The following is an 8,016-nucleotide window of genomic DNA, read 5'->3' as shown; positions in this document are numbered from 1 at the left end:
TTTTTTTTTTTTCTAACCTAGTGAACTTTTTGGGAAACATTATTTTCATAGATTTTTAGGCTTACGGTCTGACAATCAGTCATCCACAGAGTCTTTCATGATTAGGTACTTCACCACAAGGTGGGAATCTCAAAGGCTTCTTTTATACAGCCAGGGGCTTGGCCTTGGGGCTCTTTTGGAAAAACAGTCATAATGATCTCTCATGATTTATGACTACTATGTGTATTTATTTATTTATTTATTTTGAGACGGAGTCTTGCTCTGTCACCCAGGCTGGAGTTCTGTGGCCGGATCTCAGCTCACTGCAAGCTCCGCCTCCCGGCTTCACGCCATTCTCCTGCCTCAGCCTCCCGGGTAGCTGGGACTACAGGCGCTGCCACCTCGCCCGGCTAGTTTTTTTTTTTTTTTGTAGTTTTAGTAGAGACAGGGTTTCACCGTGTTAGCCAGCATGGTCTCGATCTCCTGACCTCATGATCCGCCCGTCTCGGCCTCCCAAAGTGCTGGGATTACAGGCTTGAGCCACCGCGCCCTGCCTATTATGTGTATTTTTTTATGCAGACTTTGGTATTTCATCCTTGTACTAGGTAGAAAATCTTAAATTTTTCCAATTGCCTTTATGTTTATTGGTAACAATCAGTATGATCTACTATACTATGGTGTACTAAACTCACATTCCTGGGAGTCCATATTTTGAAGATCATTTTTTCCTGTTCAAGTTCCATGGGATAAAACACAAATGTATGTCCTTCAATAAAATAATTTTACTTTAAGATATTTATATTGAAGTAAAACTTTTGCACAGGTGCAAAAAGAAATATATTCTAAAATGCTTATTGAATACTGTTTGTGGTAGCACAAAATGACAAAAACTAAAGTAAAATGGATTAAATAATTATTTTCATAAAATGGAATATTTATACCTCAGTCAGAATTGAATAAAGTAGTTTGATCTGTTAGAATGAAAGGGAGAAAAGAACAGAACAGAAGCAGCTCAATGGCAACACAGATTTATTGGGAGAAAGACCTGCGGAGAGGGGGTACCAGCTAGTGCCAGAGCCCCCTTCCCACTTACAGGCTGGACCAGTTATAGGTCCGGGCAGGAGAGGTCTGGGATTGTTGTGAAAATGGGGTAGGGGCGGTGTGTTTGGATGCTGATAATGAAGGAATTTAGTGCAGTCAGGGGTTAGGCCTGGGACCTCTCTGACAGGATGTTTCTCACAGCTCAGGCCCTGGTGGAATTTTCCACTCTGACCAGTTTGTAAAATGGTGGGGGTCTGCAAAATAGTGCAGCTTGGGCTAACATTCTTATTTCTTACTTTAGTATAAAAGGAAAAGGGCGTCGTTGATCATCTGGCTGCTTCCTGCTGGATAGGGGCACCGTGATTAGGGCCTGGGTTCTGGAGCTTCCGAATGGCTTCCTTGTAGGCTCTGGTATTAGACGTAGCAAAGGTGAAGGATATTATCAATGTGTTTTTGCATGCTTGCCTGAATAAAAGAATTCAGTCTTTGGGAAATGAAGCGGGATACAAGGTTAAATATGCATGACCCAATCATTAGTAACAGGAAGAGGAAGATCAGGGGTTCTAGGAAGGGGGCAACCCAGGGTACCCATCTTGGAAGGGATGATCCTTGCCACCAGGAGTAAGCGACGACGTCAAAGCTCTGCAGCCCTGTCACGAAACCTGTGAACTGCGATATGAACAACGCCAGATTCATTAACACAGAAAGAGCATTCTTCCTGGAAGTATATGCAAGTACCCCCTTTCTCAGTGGTTAGTAGGTCCAGGGCTCTCCAGTTTTGAAGGATGACTCCCACGAGGAAGTCTAATTGTCGTTGGAGACTGATAATGGAAGTGTGCATATCTTCTAGGGTGTTAGAAAGGGTTGTGAATAGCATTTGGTATGAGGTGATTGAGGTGGTTATGCCTGCTATTCCAGTGCCAAGTGCAGCAGTGATGCCTAATCCTGTTAGCAGGGTGATGAGGTGTAGAGCCCATTTATTTCTTATGGGTGAAAAGGAGATAGAGGCTTCTAAAGAAATTAGAACACTTTTGTTAGGGGGTAGGATGTTGATGGTTGGAGCTTGAAAGACCAGGGTGCAAGTTCCTGACCAGTTGGCTGGTAGGCAAAGATATCAGTTTGTATCATACAAAAAGAAGAGATGGGGTCGACAGGCAGAAGTTGTAGGTGAAGGTAGGTAGCCATGAAAAGGTGTTTTCGTTCTGCCAAATTGAGTAACTGCCAGTCAGAGCGGCACCTGTAAGGGCCTGATAGGGAGCCTTGGCTGGGGAGTTGATGAAGGCTGTTTGGTTTTGGAGAGAGAAAGAAATTGTCTTTGTCAACCGCTAGCCATTGCTGCCCTGGTGTGGTGGCTGTAAGGTACCAGTTGCAGGTGAGGGAATTGTTAAATTTTTTTTCCAGGGGGCACCTTTAAACTGGAGACATAGAGAGCAGAGTTGACAGGGGGGAAGCCGGGAATTGGACGGTAGGAAAGAAGAGAGGATCCAGTGGTGAGGTGCAGGGATGTGTGGATGGTAGGTGAGCCAGAAAAGCATAACACCTTCTGCCAGGCAGAGGTGGACCTGATTTTGTAATTAGGGTGTAGAATTGATGGTCTACAGGGAGTGCAATGGTAAGAATAAGACCACATAGGGACTGGGGAACCTGTCCCATCATTGTGGCGTGGGCTGGATTAGGGTAGGTTCGGCTGAGACATAAGGCGGGTGGGGATATGAAGGAAGTTTGAGTAGAAATGGTACCCTCATATTGGTGGTTTAGATGATGTTGTGTTGGTTTGTATGGATGTTAGTCCAGAAACTATTAGGTGAAGGAGGGCAACAGCCCTACCTGAAACCATGCTGAGAGAGCTGAGTTTGGAGGAAAGGTGTTCAGTTGAGTTTCCAGGTTATGAACTGGCTTCAGGGATGAATCAGCCAAGAGTGGTATAGCCGAGTAAAAAATGTGTAAGCTCATGTTGGTCTGTGTCCACGTAAATAGGTCGGCCGGAAGAGCCGTGAATCACTGGGTGTGTATAGAAAGACAAATCCAACATTTAGAGGAGAGGGGAGATTGTGACTGACTTAACAGGTGGTGTGTGAGGCTGGTGAAGGGGGCCCAGCTCTCAGTGACTGGGGGTGGGGACTCAGAATATCCCATAAACAGAGAAGGCAAAAGGAGAAAAAGGAGATTTGTGTAGGTGTGAAATCCTGGAAGGTGCCTTGCAGCCATAGCTCCTCAATTAGCATGAGGAATTGAGATGGATTATCTAAGGGCGTGGGGAAGGGGTACCAGGAGAGATCTGAGACAAGGTATGAAGTAAAAGATTTAAGATTGGAAGTAGAGAGTGTCATGGGCCAGTGCCTTTTGGATGGGTGACCTCTGGAATTCTTGTTAGGCACGGCGAGGTTGGTCCTGTGGGAAAGGAAGAATATTTCTGGGGTGAGGAGACTTCGGGGTGGGTAGGGTGCCTTTTTAAATTTGGAATGGTGTAGACAATAGGGAAAGGATGTTAACTTTGCAGCAGCGGGGATGGTGAATATAACCTGACAGGGACCCTTCCATTTTGTTGGAGAGGGGAGGAGAGGTCTGCTACCCAGACCCAGTCTCCTGGCTGTAAGGGTAAGAAAGTGAGTTGGGAAGAATCCTCAGGTTTGGGGAGGTGAGTGTCAGCATACTGTTGGACTAAGTGTTGAGTGAGGTGCAGTGCTGGCCAGGTGTCCTATAAGGGAGGGGATGGAGCAAAGTTCTGTAGGATGAAAGAATGTCCATATGTAAGTTCAAAAGGACTTAGATTTAGAGGTTTTTGGGGGAGGGCCCTGAGGCACATGAGGGCCAAGAGAAGAAGTGATAATTAGTTTTCATTTTGATCTCTAGGAAAAGTTTCGTTAACTGTTGTTTTAAGAGGGCATTCGCCTGTTCAAATTTACCTGAGGATTGGGGGTGATGGAGACTGTGAAAAACCCATATGATGTTTAAAGCCTTAGAAACCTGTTGAGTGACTTGGGAAATAAATGCTGGTCAATCGTCCAATTGTATAGAGGGGAGGCTGAATCAAGGGATGATGTGTGTGATGAAGGTATAGGCCTTTTCAGTGGTAGTAAGAAAGGCTTCTATCCACCTGAAAAGGTATCTACCATAGTGAGGAGATATCAGACTTTCTTTATGGGGTAGCATATGAGTGAAGTCAATTTGCTAATCCTGTCCCAGCAACTGGCCTTTGGGTCTGAAGGGAGGGAAAAGGAGGTGGTCTAAGGGTCCCTGAGGAGTAGTCTGACTGCAGGCAGAGCAACGTTTAGTGAGGCGATCCAAGCTGACGGCCATCGTAAGGGAATGTATACAGGTTTTTAGAAATTGGGCAAGGGGAGATAACCCACATGGAATTGTTTATGGATGTGGGTGAGAACAGAAAGTTTTTGGGTCTTGGGTAGGATGAGTTTGTAGTCTAAGTAAAATCAGCTTTCCTTATGAACAGCCCTGGAGCCAGCAAGGCACCTTTTTCTTCTTGGGTGTATTCTAGGGAAAATGGGCAATAACAATGGTGTTCTAAGGGCTGCCTTCCAGGCTGCCGCATCTGCTAAAAAGTTTCCCTTGGTTATGGCATCTGTAGCCTTTTAGTGTCCCTTGCAATGGATAATGGCAGTCTCTAGTGGCAGTTTAGCTGCCTCCATCAGCTTGTGTATGAGTTTGCCATTTATTATGGCGGTTCTTTTGGTAGTTAGAAAATCCCCTTTCCGGGCAGATTACAGCGTGAGACTGTAGGATGTGGTATGCATATTTGGAACTAGTGTAAATGTTGACCCTCTTTCCCTTTGCTAGAGTGAGGGTCCTGGTTAGGGCAAGTAGTTCCGCTTATTGTGAGGTGATATGGGGTGAGAGAGCAATGGATTCTAGCAGTTTGTTTTCGGCAATGATGGCATAGCCGGCTGCAAGATATGGTTCCTTAAAAGAGCTTCTGTCCATGAACCATGTGGGTTCCTTCCACAAAGGGGCTTCTGAAATGTGCTGGAAAGGGGAGAAGAGGGAGGCTAAGAGGTCCAGGCAAGAGTGGGGGATTCAGAATTGGAAGTACTTATAGGGAGGAGGGTGGTTGGATTTAGAATTTTACATCTCTGGAAGGTGTTAGAGGGTTGTTGTAAGCTGGATGGCGGGAGGAAAAGAAGAGATTGATGGCTCATGAGGTCCCATAAGTTATGGGAAGATGTAATAGTAATGTGCTAGTAGAGGGTGAGTTTTTGTGCCTCTGAGGACAGCAATGTAGCTGCACCCAGAACTTTCAAGCATGGAGGCCAGCCTTGGATGACAGAGTCCAGTTATTTTCAGAAGTATGCAATGGCTTGTGGAGTGTTGCCATGGGTTTGGCAGAGAAGTCCACGGGCAAGGCCTTAATTACAATGAACATATAGGGTAAAGACTTTAGTGGGGTTGGGCAGTCCTAGTGCTGGGACATTAAAAGGACATCTTTCAGTTTTTACAAGTGGGAGTTAATGGGCAAGCTGAGTCCAAATGTTCTAGGATGGACCCACATGATGCCATGCAGAGTGGTTTGGTCAACTGGCCAAAGTTAATGATCCGTAGCTGGAAGTACCCCACAAGGCCCTAAAAGGAAGGGTCCTTCTTGGTGTGGTGAAGGGGCATATCCTGTATTAGTTCCTTCCATTGGGATAGCATGGCTCAAGAATTAGGGGTTAGGGTGAGTCCAAGGTAAGTGACTTGGGTTTGGGCTACTTGAACCTTTGTAGGTAAAACCTGATATCCCTGGCCATGGAGGAAATTTAGAAGTTGGGTGATGTGTTGATGGATAGATCAAAGGAGGGACTACATAGAAAGAGGTCATCAATGTATTGAAGGAGGTTGCTAGGAGCAAGGGGAAGCTCAGTTAGATCCTCAGTGAGAGCCTGCTCAAATAGGAGGGGGCTATCCCAGAAATACTGTGGGAGTACGAACTGTTGGTTAGGTAGATGTGTGAGTATCTGGGTCTGACTAGGTGAAAGCAAAAAGACTTTGGGAAGCCAGAGCCAAGGGAATAGTTAAAAAAAAAAAAAAAAAAAAAAAAAAGTCCCTTAGATCCAATACAGAGAAGTGTGTGGTAGATGGGGGCATATGGGAGAGTAGAGTATAGGGGTTGTGGACCACTGGATAGGTTGGTACCTCCACTTGGTAAATGACATGGAGATCCTGGACCAAGTGGCAAAATCTGTCTGTTTTTTTGACAGCCAAAACAAGGGTGTTGTGGGGAGAGCTAACAGGTTTGAGAATCTGAGCTTGTAAAAGCTTACAGATAACAGGATTGAGGCCCCTGAGGCTGGCTGGGCAAAGGGGATATTGAGGCTGATGAAGGAAAATGGAGGAGTCTTGGTAGGTTATTTTGACTGGGATGTGATGTGTGGCTATTGTGGGTTTAGAAACGTTCCACACTTCAGGATTGACAGAAGGTAACATATGGATAGCGAAGATGAGGGGGAGGAGAGGGAAGCATCTGGGCAGCAGAGTAAAGCAAAAGGGGTAGAATTGGAGGAGGCTAGTTGTATGGAGGCTTGGAATTTACTCAGTATGTTCCACCCCAAGATAGGGGTAGGACACTAAGGGATAACTAGGAAGGAGTGGATGAAGGGGGTATTGAATAGGTTGCATAATAGGGGACCAATCTGTGCCTAGAGGGGATTCCATTGACTCTCACAATAGAGATAGAAGAACTGAGGAGGGGTCAAGAATATTCTGATAAAACTGAGTAACTAGTTCCCAGATCTAAAAGGAAGAGCATGGGCTTACCAGAGACTGACAGCGTTACCCTGGGTTCTGAGGTGGTGAAGGCGGTGGGGGCAGCAGACCCTGGACCCCGTCAGTCTTCAGCAGCCAGGTCTAGAATGCTTGCCAGACTGGAACCTGGGTTGTGGGACCTGTTTGCGCAAGCAGGGTGAAGAGTCTTGTTGAGCGCAATCTGACTTCCACTGTCCTTTGATATCACAGATGGGGCAAGGTTTTGAGGGCAGTATGAGATTGGGGCAGACTCTTGCCCAGGGACCCTGTTGGCTACACTTAAAACAGGCTCCTGATGGGGACTGTCATGAGGTTAAGGATTTTTGTATGCATTGGGGAATCCTGTTGTATGGCAGCTGCCAGCATCTGGTATTTAGCCTGGTCTCTTTTAAACTTTGGGGTTTTATTTCTTCCTCTCTATTAAAGACCTTGAAGGCTACTGTGATTAAGTCTTTTTGGGAGGTTTGAGGTTTGAGAAACTCCAGTCTTCGGAGTTTCTTTTGGATGTCAGGGGCTGACTGGGAAATGAAGTGTAAGTGGAGGTAGATTCTGTCCTCAACAGTGTCAGGGCTTAAGGTGGTATATTTAATCATGGTCTCTGAAAGGTGGAAGAAAAAAGGAGCAGGGTTTTTGTCAGGGGCCTTGAGTGATTTCTTTATCTTTTCATACTTGATAGCCTTAAGGGCAGTTTTATTCATGCCAGTTAGGAGGCATGTTATCATATGGCCTAGTTTCTGTCTGTCTGCAGAAGCCACCTGATAATCCCAATTGGGGTCAGCTCTGGGAATAGCTAGGGTCGCGATTGGGTTATAGGCAGCATCTTGTCAGTGGAGGGTGTCTGCTTGGGCCTGATCCAGATATGTTCCCTGTTCTCCAGGGTGAGGGAGGAGGAGAGGATGACATAAATGTCATGCTAGGTAAGGTTGTAAGATTGAGTGATATACAGAAATTCCTTGCGGAAGGATGTGGGGTCTGTGGAAAAGGAGCAAAGTTTCTTTTCAATCTGAGAGACATCAGCTACGGAGAAGGGAACATGAACTCAGACTATGCCTTCAGTCTCCATAACTTCTCACAAGAGGAGGACGTTAGAGGGCCTCTGGGCCTGTGCCTGGTTTTCAGCAGCAGAAGGAGGCTGGGAATGAGATCAGTTATGGTGGGGAAAGGGTAGAGATGAGAGATAGGAATAAGTGGGTGGTGGAGCCGAAGAGGAAGGAGGAGGAGATGGTGGTGGGAGTGGGGCTGGGGGGCAGGTAGGGATTC

General features: G+C 46.1%; 1 long non-coding RNA gene across 1 annotated transcript; it reads right to left on the bottom strand.

The window, feature by feature from the left end:
• Positions 1–991: 991 nt before the first annotated feature.
• LOC108530535 (uncharacterized) lies at positions 992–7,068 on the bottom strand. Its single transcript, XR_001885873.1, has 2 exons — positions 6,769–7,068; positions 992–1,689 (listed from the first exon to the last, which is right to left on the bottom strand). It is a non-coding gene; the product is annotated as an uncharacterized LOC108530535 (long non-coding RNA).
• Positions 7,069–8,016: the final 948 nt, after the last annotated feature.

Source organism: Rhinopithecus bieti, unplaced genomic scaffold (genome assembly GCF_001698545.2).
Source record: "Rhinopithecus bieti isolate Rb0 unplaced genomic scaffold, ASM169854v2 scaffold_8433, whole genome shotgun sequence".
Lineage (NCBI taxonomy): Eukaryota > Metazoa > Chordata > Mammalia > Primates > Cercopithecidae > Rhinopithecus > Rhinopithecus bieti.
Note: the sequence above shows the minus strand (reverse complement) of the source record. Positions and strands in the feature narration are given on the sequence as shown.